General features: G+C 37.5%; 1 protein-coding gene across 1 annotated transcript in view; it reads left to right on the forward strand.

Annotated features, from left to right (window-relative positions):
- LOC124871493 (ephrin type-A receptor 6-like) overlaps positions 1–20,939 on the forward strand; it is a 286,960-nt gene that overhangs the window by 18,941 nt on the left and 247,080 nt on the right. The window lies entirely within an intron of this gene.

Below are 20,939 nucleotides of genomic sequence, written 5' to 3' on the forward strand. Positions count from 1 at the left end.
ATTCCTATTTGTTGTTCAACTTATCCCCTATGAATTTCTGTCATTGGCCTCAATTTATCTCCACGTTTTCTAATCAGTCTATTCAGTGTATGTCAATGTCATGTTGATATTTAATACATTTAATAAACACATTTAATTTCCATTATACATTTTGATGTACATTTAAAACAAATCTTGTTTTTTAATGATGAAATATGAATGTATTTGCCACTGACATTCCTTCTTCCCTTTATCATCAGGAAAACATGTAAAAATGAGAATTTACTGCAAAAATATGCTCTTTTTTAAATTAACCATTACTTGTGTTTTTTCTCAGTCAGCTTTACCCCCCAACAAATTTTCCTTGTTTTGTTTTAAAAATAAATGCCTCTGGGTCTTGTAAACAATATTGTATTGCCAGGACTCTGGAACTTGGAAAGCCTACTAAGGTATGGAAAGACATTGTAATTGCATCACAACATACAGATGTATTGATGACAAGCTGCAACAACCCCAGATCAAAACACAAAACATCCTAAGCTTCTTTTTAAGTAGTCTGAATACCTTTGTGATGTATTCATACCTCCAAGTTTCTGTTGCCTGGCTGACTACAAAGTCTAGCTGACTAGAAAGTCCATGTGACTTAATTTTTTGCCTAGATTGCTGTGCCTGCAATCATTATATGTGCAGAAGGCATCAATAAAACTCCCATTCAAGAGGTGGCACTAAACACAAAGCAGAAAACAGTGAGTCAGATATTAACCAGTAACAACAATGACCAGGGGTGTGATGATATATAAAACTTATGAGACAAGATAATAAAGAACATTGGGTTCAAGAGAATAAGGCGGGATTTGAACAATATTTTTTTTTCATCTCAGTTTTTGAAGAAATTAAATTGTTTTCTTGCGTTTTACAAACAGAATAAAGGTTTAATAAATCTCAAACACTTGCTGCCACTGCATGGCAGGCCTTACTGTCACAAAAAAATGTATGTGAATATACCAAGACCTCATGACATAAGCTTCCATTGACTCTCTAACAATGTGTTATTTATTTAAGAAAGTGTAGGGAGATCTATTGTTTTACATATTTGCAGCAGTTATTTCTCAGCAAACAGGGAGTTTACAAAAAGTGTTTTGAGACCCTAATGAACAAACAACCAATTTTAAAGTTATTCTCTTCTTCTTTAAGTAAGTTGATAAACCAGTGTTTTGTCTCTGGTTGGAACATTCTGCTTTACCTACCATGAATACAAGTGCATGCATGTTGGTGAGGAAATTGCTTGTCTTTGAGGAAAACAAAGAATGATGTTGAGCTTATGAGCATATTACACTATATTACACAAGGCACAAACACTTTTACTTCATTGTCCGTGTGTTTTCTCTCTACATGTAACTTAGAGTAAAAAAGACATAATAAACAGTTGGGGTGTAACAAAATATCATGGCATAGAAATTACTCAGTATTTCTTAATTGTGTGTATGGCAGTATTTTAAGGACTCAATAAATAAACTGTGATAGAGTGATACAAACAATCTGTGGCTACTGTGAAAATATGGTGACCGGCTAACTGTTTACAGCTAACAATGTTGTAGTTGGCATCTGCTTTGGAGCTTCATATCTGTGTTAAAGTAGAAAATATTGAACAGTTTGATGAGTTATTGTTTTCTGGTTTTAGAACTACTTGTATTTATTAAAACAAATAAAGGGGGCATTTTCTATTATTTTCTGGTTTAAAAACCACTTTAGAATTGGACAAGTAAAAGAAAAATCTGTTAAACCTCAGTGCATTCATAACCGATTCTTTAAAACACTGTTCGCAATATGTGAAACATTTACAATAGAAATTGAAAGAAATCAACATTTTTACTTGTACGCAAAATATTACTGAAATCTCATTTTGTCTCATGTATTGACACACCCTTAATGGATAGCTGTGGTTCATGGCATTAACATTTCAATAGTAAAAACTGAAATTAATGTACTTATTCTAACCTAGACAAGTTCTTGTTGAGTGAATATTTTTTGCTTTTCCTGAACACCAACACTAACTTTTAAAACAAAGAAAAAAAATAAATACTAGTAGCGGAGAGGAGAAAAAAAGACTAGTATAATATATAGTATAATCTGAATTTGATTATATTATGGTGATACAGACCACAGTTGTCTTTGGGGTTTCACTTTAAATGATCATGTGTTGAAGGGATCTCCACATTTCTCCTCCTAACTTTCTCTGCCTCTGCGTCCCTTTCTGCATGGCCCCCAGTGGCCCATATCAGGGTTATAGATGTGATTACATCATGTAGGTTGTGGTGACAGCCGCCCACAGCGGCAAGGAAAGTAGAGAGAGAAAGAGGCTACGACCTCCATGATTAAGCTGTCAGTCTTCTTCTCTCCTCACTCATCCTCAATCCTCCAACTTACCATTAATATTTAAGGCATCGAGGTGAGAGGGCCTGAGGGAAGGTGTTCCAGAGTGGGAAAATAGTTTAAAATCCCCATCACTAACTGGGAGCCAGTAGGAGCAAGTCAATCTCCACCATATTAGACACAGCCCCAGTATCAGGCCAAAACAGCGGCGCATCATGTAGCCTACCTATCTAAGACATACACTTGTAGTTTTGGAAACACACTGCTGTCAGGCAGTCCTGCCCAGAGCACATCTTTAAAGGATTTCATAAGCCATCACGTTTATAATGATGTCCTGAAGATGGATGTGAGAGATTATACATGATCATATAATGTAAAATTCAAGGTGAAGTGGAGGTGTATATTTATTGAGGAGGTTTTTTTAAATAACTGTAAGTAACGTTTTACAATGTAACTGATAATAGAATTGCTGGTGGTGTACTAGCATTTAGTTTCTTGCAAAAGTATCAATACCTCTCCAATGTTTTCTACAGTTTGTCACGTTACTGCAAATCTCAATGTATTTTATTGGAATTAAATGTGATAGACCAACAGTAAGTATTGGATAATTGTGAAGTGGATAAGAACAGTACATGGTTTCTGGGAAAAAAAATCAAAACATTTTGTCAAGAATTTGTAGTTAGCTTCCCAGATTCTAGGTTTTGTAGAGCCAACTTGCTAGTCTTAAGGCTATTGGGATTTTTCCCATTCCACCTTAAGACATTTAGAGACTGGAATTTTTGCCCATTTTCCTTTGCAGAATTACTAAAGCTGAGTCAGATTTGATGAAGAGCATCTGATAACAGCGATTTTTAAGCCTTGCCATCCTCTTATGAATCCTCATAACAAAGCTTTTCTATCATTACTGAATAAAGACCTACCCAAAGCATGATGTTACCATCACAATCTTTCACTTATAGGGATGGTATGGTGAGAGTGATGAGCAATGTTTTCCACCATGCTGAGTTTTGTTTGTAGGCCATAAAGTTGAATTTCAGTCTCATCTGGCCAGAGCATGTTAAGATCAAGTTCCATTTTTTCTTTTTTTCTTTGTTTGAATTGAAGTATACATACGAATCTATATTCAGATTCACAGTGAGAGCACAATGTGAAGGATAACATGTTCCTAAAGCAATCAAATTAAAAACATAACATAATGTTCTTCATCTCAAACATGACAGGTGTAAGCGAGCCTTGTGAAGGGCTGGCAACTTGTACAAGTTGTATCACACCTCTTGCTCAATGATAGTTGGCATGTTCCAGGAAACCTGTGACTCTGAACAGGATAAAGAGGTGTTGGAAAAAAAGAGAAATAAAACACAATAAAACTGCAAGCCTCTTCTTTTTCTGCTTCTCTTTGGTGTCAGTTTTAGAAAAAAGTTGTGAATGAGAAAGCTTTTAAATGTTTATTAGCAATTCTGGACTGTAAATGTCTCAGTATGGGGATACTCGTGTAATTATCTAAGTTGTCTCGGAAAACGTCTAATTAAAGAGAAAATTGCATTGGAAAGTCTGCAATGCTTCAGGTAATTGTGGTTGGTATATCACCATCCACACCATGCATGTCTTTGTAGGTCCACATCTTAGACATCACAGCAAACTGCAAGCCATGAGCATATGTTTACCGACTGCAAACATAATCATAAGCTTTTGCCATGGCTATACTCGGTGCCAAGGTGCCCTTTCACTGTTTTATCCCTGCTCTGCTAACACAGTAAATAGACCTGTTTCAATACCCACAAGGGAAACCATCCAAAGCATCTCACTTGTTAATAGTAGGAATGTGAGAATTTCCTCATAGTTGGTAAACATATTCCACCTCAAAGGCTGTAGCCATTACATCTGTGCATAATGAACAGAAATTTCACTCAAGGCTATTGAAAACTTTGTTTTCCAGTAGAACTTGATAAATGTGGGGTGGAGAAAACAAAAGGCATGCTAATTTATTTTTGACTAATGTGTTGAGAGTTTTTCATGTGGCAAAGACCTTTGTTTTCACTGTGTTTTGTGTTACCAAGTTCATAATTACTAAATAGTCATAAAGTACAAGGTGTCAGGGGGTGAATGAAAGTAAGACAAAAAGGGTGGGAATACTAACAGGGTTGGTTTGGTGTCTGCATGCAGCCACAATAAGCTCCAGTCAGAGTGGGCAGATACAGTGCTGAAATATGCATGAGTCCTTTTCCCAGTGGTGCGTGGTGGTGTGGGAAGGGGAGTGGGGCAGAGAATGGAATACTTTATTTATTAAATCACATAAAAAGGCTTTAAGAGATTAGGAATGCCTAATGTTACCTTTTGTTTTCACTAATGCAAACTGAGAAAAACAGGTTAGTGCACAGAAAAAATTGTGTTACAATGTGTTACAAAAAGGGGTAACCCTTTTTTTTCATTTATTGTTATAGATTTCAAGTGGCTGATAAATTCATAAAAAAATTAAAACAACCTTAGGCCGTTTTGTACCTAGGAGACATTCCCCATATCTATGTAAGGAGTATGCATCTTGTATTGCATTGTGGAGCACTGCAGAAGATTGTCACGCTCTTCTATTTTGCATATATAACAATATGTTGCTTTTAAAACACACACACACACACACACACACACACAGATATATATGTATATATATATATATATATGTGTGTATATATATGTATATATACATATATATATATATATATATATGTATATATATGTATATATGTATATATATGTATATATGTATATATATGTATATATATATATGTATATATGTGTATATATGTATATATGTGTATATATATATGTATATAAATATATGTGTGTATATATATGTGTATATATATGTGTGTGTATATATATATATATATATATATATATATGTATATATATGTATATATGTATATATGTATATATATATGTATATATGTATATAAATGTATATATGTATATATATATATATGTGTGTGTATATATGTGTATATATGTATATATATGTATATATATATGTATATATGTATATAAATGTATATATGTATATATATATATATATATATATATATATATATATATATATATATATATATATATATATATATATATATATATATATATATATATATGTATATATATGTATATATATGTATATATGTATATAAATGTATATATGTATATATATATATATATATGTGTATATATATGTGTATATATATGTATATATATGTATATATATGTATATATGTATATAATGTATATATGTATATATATATATATATGTATATATATGTATATATGTGTGTATATATATATATATATATATATATATATATATCTATATATATATATATAATGTGTGTGTGTGTATATACGTGTGTCTGTGTGTGTGGGTTGATCCATTACAAAAAATAAATCCCAATAAAATACAGTTTGTAGTTCTACATTGATAAAATGTGAAAAATTCAAATGAGTATGAATATTTTTTAAATGCACAAACAGTTTAATGCAACTAGAAGATGTTCTAAAAGCAATTTGAATGGATGCAAACATATAGAACACTCAAATACTCTTATACAAAATATTGTATGAAGATTTAGTAGTTACTGGTCTGAAAAGTGAAATTCATCATCAAGGTATAAAACTCAGTGATTTTGTTGGCCCCAGTCATCTGATCTAGTGTTTGTTCTAAATAGTTTGGGGTTGTATTTTTTTCACCAGAACATTTTAACTGTCCTTGTTTGACAGTGTGCCATGATTAAAAAATTACATTTCATTTTATGTCTTCTAATGTATCATTCACCTTGAGATCTTTTCAACAAATCTGTATGTTCTTTGTGTGGAAGGCATTTCTTTAGGGCTGGGCATCAGAAATATTTCACTTTTTGAATAAAGACCAAATAAAATGGGAATCTGCAGGATTGGATGTTATTTCTGGAAATTAAAATAGAGAGTGAGACATCAAAAATATAGTCTTAAACATTCCTGTAGGCTTTGAACACCAAGCCCCTGTATTTTTCCTTAGTCCTAATCCTTAATCTTTTTATTATGATATTTAACCACAGTAATTGATTGCAGCTACTTGACCTAGGGCTTATCTCAAAGCACTTCTTCCCTTCCTAATACTATTAGCCTTCAGAGTGAGAGTGAACAACAGGGAGGAGAGGAGGGAAGAAAATCTGTATGTCAATGTCCTTCATAGCTCAGATAAACTTCTTTAATGTCTGCTGTCGAGTGGTGGCCAGCAGCTCTGTGAGAGAGAGTGGGAGATAAAAAAGGAGAATAATCCGGAATCATTCCACCTCTCCCCATGGAGGCTGTAATATAAAAAAGGTATGATGATTTAGCACACCAGTGTTCATCTCAGGGACCTCTGCCATAACCAGGCTTAAGCAGTGCTGGGGGATCCCTTAATTGGCTTGTTTCTTGTCGGGGACACACTGAGGCCAAAATGTAATGCAGTCTACTCGGCATCTTGCTGACAGCAGAACAGATCCTGACAGCTTTTTGGGCTAACCCGCACCGTGTGATGAATACAGCGAGGCGAGTTAGAGAAAGAGTGGGAGGGAGGAACAGGATGGATGCAAATGGAAGGAGGGAAACAGAGGGAGGAAAGACTGACGAGAATATTAGTGCCAAGCTGAATGCAAGAGTTGAATGTATGAATATAGAAGGTGGGAGCCAGCATAAAGGGAAATGAAATGTGTGTACTATATGGCAGGTTGAGTTTAGACAGTAGGACACATGTTTCTTTTTAACAGTAAAATAACTGAGGAAATACAAACAGGTCAACAGATAAATTTAAAGGTCAAATATCTGTGTTATAGAGCCAAACCTAAAAAAAAAATAGTTTTGAGTAAACAAAACAAACCAAACTTTCAATTGTTTTTAAAAGTGAATACATAACTTTAAAGCACGGTTTTCTCAAAAAAGAACCATTATAGCTCCACTGTCAAAGCAATATATGGATTTCCATATAACAATGTTGTATGCCTTGAAGTCTGTCACTGTCCAAGAAAATAAACGGATAGCCAATTTTTTCATGACAATAAAAAGCTTTTTAACCAGGCTATATTAATAGATGGGCTGCACGGTGGCACAGTTGGCAACACTGTTGCCTTGCAGGAAGAAGGTCCTGGGCATGGAGTTTGCATGTTCTCCCTGTGCATGCGTGGGTTTTCACCGGGTACTCCAGCTTCCTCCCACAGTCCAAAAAAATGTTAATTGGTCTCTCTAAATTGCCCTTGGGTGAGTGAGTGTGTGCATGGTTGTTTGTCCTGTATGTCTCTGTGTTGCCCTGTGATGGACTGGCGACCTGTCCAGAGTGTACCCTGCCTCTCACCCGTAGACTGCTGGAAATAGGCAGCTTCCCCATGACCCACTATGGAATAAGTGGTGTAGAAGATGAATGAATGAATATATTAATGGATGTCTGACTGCTTATTTGCGACACAGAAAAAGATGAGGACTGCCACAAAAAACATTTAAGCGAGGATCTCAGGTGAGCTCCATTAAATAAAACACAGGTAGGATGGACAGATTTCTTCTCACCAGCCAAAACATTTTTTTGTGTTAGTCATGAAGCAAACTTTATTGAAGAGGACACAATACAATTCATGTCACAGCAAGATAGATGACCCTAGCAGAGAGTCCACCCTAAGACACTATGGTTGTTGTTTATGAAAATTGTTAAGAAAATGTTTTTTTTTTTTTTTTTTTCAGTTTTTACCTAGTTATGTGATGTCAGTTTAAAAACAAATCTGCTGAAGTCTGCAGATCACGTTCACTCCATAACCCCAATAGTAACCTTGCAGGTGCAAGGTACTTTTTTGTGTAGCTTTTGCTTGACAGGGGTTTTAGAGCCAAAGCATATATTGTGAGTAAACTAAGTGCAGAGGGGGACGTTTAAGTGGATGGACCGACAGTGTCCTTAAATAGTGTTCTGACAGCTTTACTACTGTTGTGCAGGTAAATCTTCTTGAGAAAAGCACAGACTGATTTTGTGGAGAAAACGTAGAATTGAACAATCATTGCATGGCTACCTATTATTATTATTATTATTATTATTATTATTAAATATTCTGAGGACAGCTGCTCGAAGAAATGAGAGTGCTGATACTTGTGTACATTAGAGTAACAGCGTTGATTGGAGCTTAAATTACAGTACAGACCAAAAGTTTGGACACATCTTCCCATTCAAAGAGTTGTCTTTATTTTCATGACTATGAATATTGTAGCTGCACACTGAAGACATCAAAACTATGAATTAACACATGTGGAATTATATACTGAACTAAAAAGTGTGAAACAACTGAAAATATGTCTTATATCCTAGGTTCTTCAATGTAGCCACCTTTTGCTTTAATTACTGCTACGCACAATCTTGGCATTTTGTTGATGAGCTTAAAGAGGTAGTCACCTGAAATGGTTTTCACTTCACAGGTGTGCCCTGTGAGGTTTTCAAGTGGGATTTCAAGCCTTATAAATGGGGTTGGGACCATCAGTTGTGTTGTGCAGGAGGTGGATACAGTACACAGCTGATAGTCCTACTGAATAGACTGTTAGAATTTGTATTATGGCAAGAAAAAAGCAGCTAAGTAAAGAAAAACGAGTGGCCATCATTACTTTAAGAAATGAAGGTCAGTCAGTCCGAACAATTGGGAAAACTTTGAAAGTGTCTCCAAGTGCAGTCGCAAAAACCATCAAGCACTACAAAGAAACTGGCTCACATGAGGACCGCCCCAGGAAAGGAAGACCAAGAGTCACCTCTGCTGCGGACGATAAGTTAATCTGAGTCACCAGCCTCAGAAATCGCAGGTTAACAGCAGCTCAGATTAGAGAACAGGTCAATGCCACACAGAGTTCTAGCAGCAGACACATCTCTAGAACAACTGTTAACACTAGAACTATCAGGGCTGTCAATTTGATGGTTTTGAAAGTTTGACATGCCATAACTCTGGTTTATTAAAACTCTGATCTTCCTGGCATCCTGACTTTTTCTAAACCTGTCTTTTGTATTCCTATGTCTCTATTTAAAAAAAATAACACAGTAAATAAAAGATCTAAGTATTTCTACCTCTAACTACCGCAGCCACTATTTTGACGGTCCTATTATTTACATTGATATTTTTTTCCCGCGGCTGAGTATATACGCGCGAGCGTTGCCTAGCAACTGCCACTCTAGAACACAGTCTGAGAAGGAGATTGTTGGCATCCTACAAATGGCTTCTAGAAGGATATTTTCTGCTCAAGAGGCATTGGAAATGCTTCAAAAATTACATGATTGTGATTCTGGGGTCAAGAGGGATTCTGATGGCTCTTGGTCAGCATTCAGTTCCAGTGACAGTGGGTCAGAGAGTGAGCCTCCCCGGACTAAAAAGCACAAGTCGTTCCATTAGCAGGTGGTTGTGACACATTATTTCAAGGAAATAAAAGACTAGCCTATATAACGATTATATCATTTTAGGCTATAGTTTATAGATTAGTAAACTAATGATATATAAACTACAGCATCAGTGCCACAATCAGCAGAGACAGGGAGACGAGCCTGGTGCCCAGCTATAAACCCAGCAATCCAGCTCACTGGCAGGAGAGAAACTAAAAAACAAGGTACTAATAATGGAAAAAGATATAAACAATAAGTTAGGTCATAGATATAATAGCCCAGTAACAACAATCTATTCTGCGCTTTACAGCGTTTTCATCACAAGATGAGTACACACCTGGGAAGGAGGAGGAGATAGGAAAGGATGGCGCTGTGTGGACAGTGGTAGGGGAGGAAGAAAGTAGAGGAAGGCATCAGAGCCAGAACGCGTTGACAGAGTGCCAGATCCTTGATGCCCAGACTGCGTTCCTCTGTTTGGAGGACGTCGAAATGCTCATCCACGTTCAGGGCTGCGCTGTGGCTGAGGCCCGCACAGTTTTAGGAGATGATTCCTCCTCGGATATGAGTGTGGATGAGCTGAAGGCATTTTTAGCACTAGTTTATGTCCGCGGAGTGACATGGAGCTGTCCAGCTTTTGGTCAGATTAGTAAAGCTCTTTTTAAAAATGTACCCACTACTCTGTATTATTTTTCAGTACTATTTATAAATAATAATAAAACATAATAGGTTTTGATCAAATACTATTATTAATTCTTGTCAAAACCATAATTTTATAGTGTGCAAGAAAACCTGTAGCATTCTGACCAATGTAATGTGATGACGTCATCACCGCCTGGCATGCCGAATGCTTGCCTTGGGAGTTCTAGTAGAGTTAGAATTCTGGGAGTTCTGGTGTTAAGAGGAGACTGTGTGAATCAGGCCTTCATGGTAAAATAGCTGCTAGGAAACCACTGCTGAGGACAGGCAACAAGCAGAAGAGACTTGTTTGGGCTAAAGAACACAAGGAATGGACATTAGACCAGTGGAAATCTGTGCTTTGGTCTGATGAGTCCAAGTTTGAGATCTTTGGTTCCAACCACCGTGTCTTTGTGTGGCACAGAAGAGGTGAACGGATGGACTCTACATGCCTGGTTCCCACCGTGAAGCATGGAGGAGGAGTTGTGATGGTGTGGGGGTGCTTTGCTGATGACACTGTTGGGTATTTATTCAAAATTGAAGACATACTGAACCAGCATGGCTACCACAGCATCTTGCAGCGGCATGCTATTCCATCCGGTTTGCGTTTAGATGGACCATCATTTATTTTTCAACAGGACAATGACCCCAAACACACCTCCAGGCTGTGTAAGGGCTATTAGACCAAGAAGGAGAGTGATGGGGTGCTGTGCCTGGCCTCCACAGTCACCGGACCTGAACCCAGTCGAGATGGTTTGGGGTGAGCTGGACCGCAGAGTGAAGGCAAAAGGGTCAACAAGTGCTAAGCATCTCTGGGAACTCCTTCAAGAATGTTGGAAAACCATTTCAGGTGACTACCTCTTGAAGCTCATCAACAGAATGCCAAGAGTGTGTGGAGCAGTAATCAAAGCAAAAGGTGGCTACTTTGAAGAACCTAGAATATAAGACATATTTTCAGTTGTTTCACACTTTTTTGTTCAGTATATAATTCCACATGTGTTACTTCATAGTTTTGATGCCTTCAGTGTGAAGCTACAATATTCATAGTCATGAAAATAAAGAAAACTCTTTGAATGAGAAGGTGTGTCCATACTTTTGGTCTGTACTGTACATCTGATCTGATTCCTGCCAGAATAGTAGTTTTATATTTTTGTCACACATGCTCATTTGTCCATGTGGTAAATTACAGGCACACTGATCTCACCATGGAGAGATTTTAATACCCTCAATAAGGTGCTGGGTGGTTAGCTATCTAAACTGCTGCTCAAAGACAGCATTTCTCCAGGTTTTGTCCTGTTCACTGGGTAAATCATCATCATAAACCTATACATTATACGGTGATTACAGATTTCTGATGTTGCACTTTAAAAAGTAACTGTTGGCTCTTCACCGATAAGCTTTGTGCTTGCTTTATTTCAGATTTCCAGATTTTGAACATGGAAATTATTGTAATTATTGTGAGTTATTGGCCCAAACACAATTTAAGGAAAAGTTGTACAAATTATAATGGATGCCCTTTAAGAACAAATCAATAGGTTGCAAGGGTAGTGTCATGACCTTAATTCACAAATCAGTGCATTCCAATGCATTTGCAAAAATGCTTTTTCAAGCATAACATCATCATCACTTGTTGAAAATGTGGTTCTTAACAAACTGTGGTAATTGTTTAAACAAATCTATTTTTTCAAGATTCAGAGAAAATATTTGTTCTTCAGAATTATGACTGCCTCAGTTGCCAAAGTTAACAAAGTGTCCTGGATATTTATATTCGGGTAGACTTCAGTTTTATTGCTAAAACGTTGGGACTCTAATTAATCATAGTCACCAAGAAATGTCCTTTATTTTTGGTTTAGTGCCAAAGGTCACACAAAGAAGAAACTTTCCACTAGTGAATGACCCAGTGGTATAAGATTTATTGAAGTACCTCTACCCCCTGCTCCTGTGTAATTTTACATTCCACTAACCGTATGCTGACAGCTGTAGAGCGCAGCCAGACAATTTGATTTGTTTAATTTAGTTGCTTGGTAAAGATGAAAATTAGACAGTTTGTTAGCAAAGCTTGTGAATTATCTGCCAATGCCAATGTTTGCATGCTCATTACAGTTGCCTGAATCTGATTTGGTTACATTACAAAATCAGGAACTGCCTGAGACTGTATATCTCCCTAAACTCAGATTGACAAAGAACTAAGCCAGTCTAGCCAAAGACTCAATGGTGCACATAAAAACAAAAACTTTTTGACCTCACGTAATAATTAGGGCTGTCAATTAAGGATAATTATGATGTGAGTATCAGTTTAATTGCACTGTAAGTTGTTTGTGTGAGACCCTCTTGTTTGTCCTCTGATGTACTCTGTGTTTGTGGAAGACCTTTGTGTATGCAAGTACCAGTTGGGATTGGGAAATATTTCTTGGACAATCGTTTTTGCAGTGGCGGTCCACCGCTCAGGTGTATTTGGTCATTCTTATAATGTTTTTCTCTTCTATCCTCCATTATTTTGTGTTGTTTCCTTCCCTTAGCTATATGTTATCAATAAAATAAAAACGAGGTATGTGATAGACTGTGCTTTAGAAGAAAGCCATGCTGGCCAAAAAAAAAAAAAAGTTAAAAATATGTCACCAAAATTAGATGGTGAGTAAGACTTTTAAACATTGAGAAGACATACGTTTTGGACAATACATGATCAGCAATCAACCACTAATTTATGATGAACTCGGAAAACACACATTTAATTCATGCTTAAACATAACATACATGGATAAAAACCAATGCATTAACATGCTACTAAAAAACTATGTCATAAGGCATGGCTGATTTATTGGCTAGTGTTTTAATTAAAGCATTGGCCTTCAATTAGGTATTAGCAATCAAATAATGTCCACTCAAATAAATATTGGTTAAGCATATAAAACCATATCAACAAAATGCATGCTGAGTTGATGTACTGGTGGATCTATACAACAAAGATCATTGCTGATTAATTTTCTGGCCTCTACCTTTAGATATATTTGGGTTTGATTCCTACATAAGTACTTGTTAAGTTTTGTAGTAGGTCTTTAATTGGAGCTTAATACTCTTTACGGTCTCTGAGTGTGTGCCAAAAACAGGTTTTAAATTCTTCACAAAAAGTTTTTCTTTTTTTTTTTACAGAGTGCAGAGTTCCTTCTTTAACCCACAGTGTTTTTTCTCAAGCTTACTTACTGTATCTCTACTTCTCTGTGGACTGAAATCTGTCTGCAGAAAGAAAATAAGCCCAAAGGCTCCTGCTGAAATACCTCAAGTACCGTAAGGTATAGAATAGGTACAGACACAAGTCCATTATCTGAGGCCAGGAGAATATCTTGATTGACTTTCACCAGTGCTGTTTTAGTGCTATGAAAAGCTCTGAAACCTGAATTAAACACTTCAAACAGACCATTGCTGTGTAAATGCTCAGACACTTAATTTGCAACTATTTACTCAAGAATTTTAGATAAAAACTAAAGATTAGATACAGGTCTCTAATATTTTATGTTCTTGATCAAGCTAAGGTTTCTTAAGTAAAGGTTTAATTACAGCAGCCATAAGACTGTGGTTCATATTCATTTACTAAGGCAAAATAAATCAAATCTAAAATAGGTGTGTAATCAAAGGGAACACATCCCTAAATAAGAAAGTCTAACATACAAGTTGAAGATTTGGATGAAGCTAATATTTTTGATAACTCAGAAACCTCAACTGGTTCACAATAATCAAACAGTTCAGGTTATATGGTTACCTCCAATGCTGTCTCACTTACTGAGAAATAAGTAATCATGTTGGGGAGATTGCCAATGAGTTTATTTTTTAAAAGAATCAATTTGATTGATAAAGTATCCAATAAAGTCATTATTGCTGAGAACTAAAGAAATTGATGGTTTCAACAGAGCTATGACTGACCCAGTGTAAGTTTGGCAACTATAGTAAAAAAAAACCTAAGAATATTATTCTCTTCCATTATTGATGAGAAATAAGCTAGTTTGGAGAAGTGTCTTTTTATACAACAGTAGACTATTTTTCCAGATTCAGATTTGCATGCGTAAAACCCAAACTGCATTGAGGGAGCACTTTTCTACATCCAGAAGATCCAAATATGCATACACATAATCTGTTGTACACTGAGAGTGCTGTGGCCCATTTAGAGAGAACTCGCCCAAGGTTACGGTGCTTAATCTTTAGTAGGCTGTTTACTCGTGTCTGTTTCACTTGACTTGCATCAGAAAATATATTGCAGTGACAATGACACATTTCAGCCATGAACCTGAACCTCGACTCAGCTGTTCTCTTGCACTAAACCTGCTGCAGTGGCCACCAGCTTATCAGAGCCTGAGAAAAGACTATTTGGTATGGTCAGACCAGGCAAGACATGGCCATAAGAATCATAGAGTATTGCCCTCATTATCAGATGCATAAAATAAATCTTTATTGCTACAATGTTTTAATGCCTCTAACACAACAAGATTGTGCAATTTATAATGCTAAATGGCATGTTATTTGACATGTTCCATGCGTATACAGACAAAAAAGCCTAAAAAGAATTTTGAAACATTATTTTCATCATCAAAGCAGCTTTGGAAAGTGTTGTTTGCATGTTTAAATGCAAACAAATATAATTGAATTATTTTACATACAGATCTGAATTTGTCATAGCATGTGATATTTCTCTGGGAAGATACATTTTCTGTCACCTGCTAAACATCTTTCTTTGTCTCCTGGATTATACATAGTTGATTGAAACAGGATTTTTCTTTGCAGCTGTCTATATAGTCCTGTAATAGCTTTGTGCCTAGCAGAGCAATCGCAGTGCTCCATCAAGCTCTGACACATCCATTTGTCACACTCTCTGTGGTCAGATAGAAAACCAAGGAAAGATGCACACATCCACACTGTTGCGCAGAGAAAACTGGATCACTCCATGAATTGTGTCGTATTTCGTGCTACAAATGGTCTTATCATATTTTGATGTCGCTTATAAAAATGAATCTTCACCGGTGATAGTGTTTGGACATGAACATGCTGTGACCCGCTGAAAGCGGTTGAAGAAAATGCAACCTGAAACTTTGCAATGGAAAAGGAAATGTTCCAAACTGATCAGCACCAAACCAACAACTGATATTCAGCTGTGGGGATGGAGTCAGAAAAGAGACAAAATAAAACAGAAGGCACATTATTTATCATAGGAAAATACTCTGTTACTGTTATTGTATTAACTTTATGCCTGCATTTGTTTCTCCTACAGTAATGAATATTAGGAATTATGCATATCTTTGATTCCTCTTTTTATGTTCCATGTAGTATGGGATCCTCTCTTATGTTCTCTTCTGTCCAGTTCACTCCGAAGAGTTTCTTTAGGATTTAGGCCTGGCTACGGAAATGGCCATGGGAAAAGGTTGATTGTTGTGTCTTAACGAGTTCTGAGTTAACGTGGACATATCTTTTGGGTTACCCTCTTGACAGGTCCACAACATCACATATCCTCCATTGTACTGAACAGTGGTATTTGGCATTCTCCCCACTAAACAGTTCAACTTTTATTAAAAGTTAGTTTTTTTCAAAAATTTACATTACGTCATTATTCTTCCTCAACAAAAGATGAATGTATGTTTTTTGACACCTTTTTAGGAATGTCATTAAATGTGACAGGTACTGTGGCACTGAGTGTTCATTTTTATTCTCTCTTTTCAATTCTAGATAACATTGTCATTTGGTGAGCTTTTAATTGAACTTTGGTTGGTGAGCAGTGGACTCACTATACATGAGACTTCATTTAAACCAACTTTATTTGCACATACTTACCAACCCCACATTATCATCTATGGCACCTAGAAGCATCAATTATCACTACATCCCAAAATCTAGATCAAATCAGAGTTTTTTTGTTGGTTTTCCCCTGAGACATGTGATCATTGAAATGATTAAGATTTTTACAAACAAATATTAAGATCCACCTTGTAAGTCTAAACACCACATTATAAGGTTTATGCAATATTTTGGCTAATGATGACTAATTATCCTTTTTAACTCGCATACTCCACATTGCAAACTTACACTTGTTGTTTCCTACTGCTTTGATTTCCATCTGCAAGGGGTTCCTTTCAAAACAGCACCATACAGTGCTGTCCCATTTCAACATTTTGCTTCTCATTAGATTTGCTTGCATGGCTTAGAAAATAAATTTTCTGATCCAAGGAAAAGCTCTATATCGGTTTGCATTAACCATGAAGCTTAATTAAATAGCCGGTGAAAGGCATGAATCCTGGCACGTTGAAAATTGAAGTGATTTCCATATTTAAAAGGTCAGATTATTTGCAATGAATTAAAGCTTATCCATATTCACGCTTGGAATAGACAAAGGTGGACAGAGATCTTCCCTTTTTTTATGACTCACATTTTAGAGACTTCTTTTTCCTTCAAAATATATAGATGTGTGATTGGTTGTGCACACTGTTGTTGCAACAATGTAGTGTATTTTGTTTTGTTTTCAATAGAAAGTAAGGTAACTTTCAAAAATGTATGTTAAACAATAAATGGCCACTAGCTGAGTAAGGCAATCAGCTGACCGAGCTAATAAGTGAAAATGCACAGAAGGGTGTGGTGTGGAGTGTGCTCAGAGAATACAGTTGGGGAGCAAAGCTGTTAGCTGGGAACTACTTAGAGCATGCACACCTGCAAGTGAAATACTTTGTTTTTGACTATCCCAATAATAATGTTTCTGATTCCAGCTGGATTTACTAATGGCACTGTCAGCTAACATTCTTCTATCCAGGTGACAAAACAGTGGTTACATATTTCAAGATGCTATAGCCAATCCCTGAGCTAACCTGAAACAATTGGTGGGGGCTGCTGACAGCATAGTTTCATGAATATATATGAAATAACATAAATTACTTGATACTTGTGAGAGTTTATACACTCACCGGCCACTTTATTAGGTACACCTTGCTAGTACCGGGTTGGACATCCTCTTGCCTTCAGAACTGCCTTCGTGGCATAGATTCAACAAGGTACTGGAAACATTCCTCAGAGAGTTTGGTCCATATTGACATGATAGCATCACACAGATGCTGCAGATTTGTCAGCTGCACATCCATGATGCGAATCTCCCGTTCCACCACATCCCAAAGGTGCTCTATTGGATTAAGGTCTGGTGACTGTGGAGGCCATTTGAATACAGTGAACTCATTGTCATGTTCAAGAAACCAATCTGAGATGATTCGTGCTTTATGACATGGCGCGTTATCCTGCTGGAAGTAAGCATCAGAAGATGGGTACACTGTGGTCATAAAGGGATGGTCAGCAACAATACTCAGGCAGATACGATGCTCAATTGGTATTAAGGGGCCCAAAGTGTGCCCAGAAAATATCCCCCACACCATTACACCACCACCACCAGCCTAAACCGTTGATACAAGGTAGGATGGATCCATGCTTTCATGTTGTTGACGCCAAATTCTGACCCTACCATCCGAAAGTCGCAGCAGAAATCGAGACTCATCAGACCAGGCAACGTTTTCCCAATCTTCTATTGTCCAATTTTGGTGAGCCTGTGCAAATTGTAGCCTCAGTTTCCTGTTCTTAGCTGACAGGAGTGGCACCCGGTGTGGTCTTCTGCTGCTGTAGCCCATCTGCCTCAATGTTCGACGTGTTATGCGTTCAGAGATGCTCTTCTGCATGCCTTGGTTGTAACGAGTGGTTATTTGAGTTACTGTTGCCTTTCTATCAGCTGGAACCAGTCTGGCCATTCTCCTCTGACCTCTGGCATCAACAAGGCATTTGCGCCCACAGAACTGCTGCTCACTGGATATTTTCTCTTTTTCGGATCATTCTCTGTAAACCCTAGAGATGGTAGTGCGTGAAAATCCCAGTAGATCAGCAGTTTCTGAAATACTCAGACCAGCCCGTCTGGCACCAACAACCATGCCACGTTCAAAGTCACTTAAATCACCTTTCTTCCCCATTCTGATGCTCAGTTTGAACTGCAGCAGATCGTCTGGACCATGTCTACATGCCTAAATGCATTGAGTTGCTGCCATGTGATTGGCTGATTAGAAATTTGCGTTAACGAGCAGTTGGACAGGTGTACCTAATAAAGTGGCCGGTGAATGTACATTTCTGTATGCAAATCATTGTGAGGAATATAGGGCCTGATCTTGAAAAGGTGTGCATGTATAAAAACACTTGCAAACTGGACTGTGTGCGCACAGCTGATCTACAATCACACAATCTAAAATCGAATTGTGTAAAATGAGTGGAAAAGCAGGTATAAGCTTTTTAGCATGTTTGGGACTACAGACTCTATGCAAATTAATAAAAATAAAAAAAACACCATGCCTGAACCTAAATATTGTGGCATGTTTCTAAACAAACAAATCTGAACATCATTGAAAGAAAAACAAATTAAAAAACTCCCCGGGGTTGCCATGAAAGTGTGCATTCCTATCTTGTGCGCATGAGAAATGTGCATTTATTTTTCTCCCTCAATATTCCTTCACAAACTCTGTACAAAGCACATGTATGTTGAATTAAATAAATGTTTTATGGGCTCACCTTGGTTTGCAATGAGATCAAGCGAATGATATTCCCATATCCCTCAAACTTCATCTATCTTATGTGGCCGCTCTGCTCTCTCAAACTGTCCATGGCGTCATCCAGTAACTACCCCAAAGAGAAAGAGATGCGTGTACATTTATCAATATTGATATGGCTATTGTCCATGAAATAGTGTTTATTTCTACTTGTAAATTCGAAGCACTGCTTTAAAATAGAAACCTAATCCCTGACCGTCGAGGTTTGTATGTTCTCTGTCTTCTTTTTTCCAGTATGATGGCATTGCAAGTATGAAAGAGAAAGCAGGATCTCTCCAACGATTTACTGATCAGTTTACTCTCCTTTTAACAAACGGGATGATGCAAGAGGAGACATCTAGTTTAATTTTCAGCCCTTTTCAGTCTTGATCTTGTGTCCTGTATGAGAACATAAATGGGGAGTTTGGGGTCACAGGATGGCTCCCATTAGAGGGATATGGTTTCACTGGAGATGGGTGTTTAGTCTAGCCACGTCTGTAAACCCACTTAACATTTTATACAAGTTCTTCAGATCCCGAAAGCCATGCTCTCGCCACATGCTTTTTCTGCCTTTGTTTTTGCTGCTTTCCCTGTCATAATTGATCGAGCAGGCTAGACAATCGCATCTCGTTTCCACTTATTTCCAGTCAGGCTTAAACAAGCCTGACTGGAAATAAGTGCAGACTGGAGTCTGATGGCCTTGCAGAGGAAGATGGATGTCTCCTGCTGTTTCCATAAAGACAGGCAGGCAGGTGAGACACTTTGTGCTAAATTAAAACTTTGGGCAAACAGTAATTTCCTGCAGGAGCAATTCATAAGCTTCGAAAGAGATGACAAAATCACTATCTCCATGCAGATGAATAAAGATTTAGCTTCTATTTTTAAATGAAACCTGGCACACCTTTTGAGGTGTTCTTTGTCAGTAGGATTTTTTTTTTTCAGATTTTAGTGTACTGTACAAAGTATTTGCCCCCTTAGAGGTTTCTTTTGGTTTTGCTTTGTTGTTACACTTAAATGTTTCAGATCCTTAATTCAGTTTTATTATATATGAGAAACATATATAATATATATCTGAATCTGAGCGGTGTTTTGTTATTGGACTTCTGTGCTAGTCACGGATTGTCCATAATGAACACCATGTTCAAACATAAGGGTGTCCATCAGTGCACTTGACACCAGGATACCCTAGGCAGGAGGTCAATGATCGACTTTGTTGTCGTATCATCAGACCTTCGGCCGCATGTTTTGGACACTTGGGTGAAGAGAGGGGCTGAGCTGTCCACTGATCACCACCTGGTGGTGAGTTGGATCTGCTGGGGGAGGAGAAAGCTGGACAGACTTGGCAGGCCCAAGCGCATAGTGAGGGTCTGCTGGGAATGTCTGGTGGACCCCTTGGCCAGGGATGTATTCAACTCTCACCTCCAGGAGAGCTTTGACCAGATTCCGAGGGATGTTGGAGACATAGAGTCCGAGTGGACCATGTTCTCCGCATCTATTGTCGATGCTGCTGCCCGTAGCTGTGGCCGTAAGGTCTGCGGTGCCTGTCGCGGCGGCAATCCCTGAACCCGGTGGTGGACACCGGCAGTAAGGGATGCTGTCAAGCTGAAGAAGGAGTCCTATCGGCTGTGGTTGGCTTGTGGGACTCCTGAGACGTCTCTGCTGAGTCTGCTGCCCCCGCAACCCAGTCCCGGATAAAGCGGAAGACGACGAGTACGAGTATATATGAGAAACATAACACGTGTACAATCTAAAAGCTGTTTTCAAATGATGAATTTATTTATAAAGGTAAGAAAGTTTTCCAAACCAACGTTGGCCTGTGTGAAAATATACACACCCATCTTCTCAAATTATGAATTAACTGTGATTAGCCACTTTCACAGTTCAGTTTTGCTAACCACACCCAGATTGTTACTGTCAGACATGTAGAACCAAGAGCT

The sequence above is a fragment of the Girardinichthys multiradiatus genome, chromosome 7, assembly GCF_021462225.1.
Source record: "Girardinichthys multiradiatus isolate DD_20200921_A chromosome 7, DD_fGirMul_XY1, whole genome shotgun sequence".
Classification (NCBI taxonomy): Eukaryota; Metazoa; Chordata; class Actinopteri; order Cyprinodontiformes; family Goodeidae; genus Girardinichthys; species Girardinichthys multiradiatus.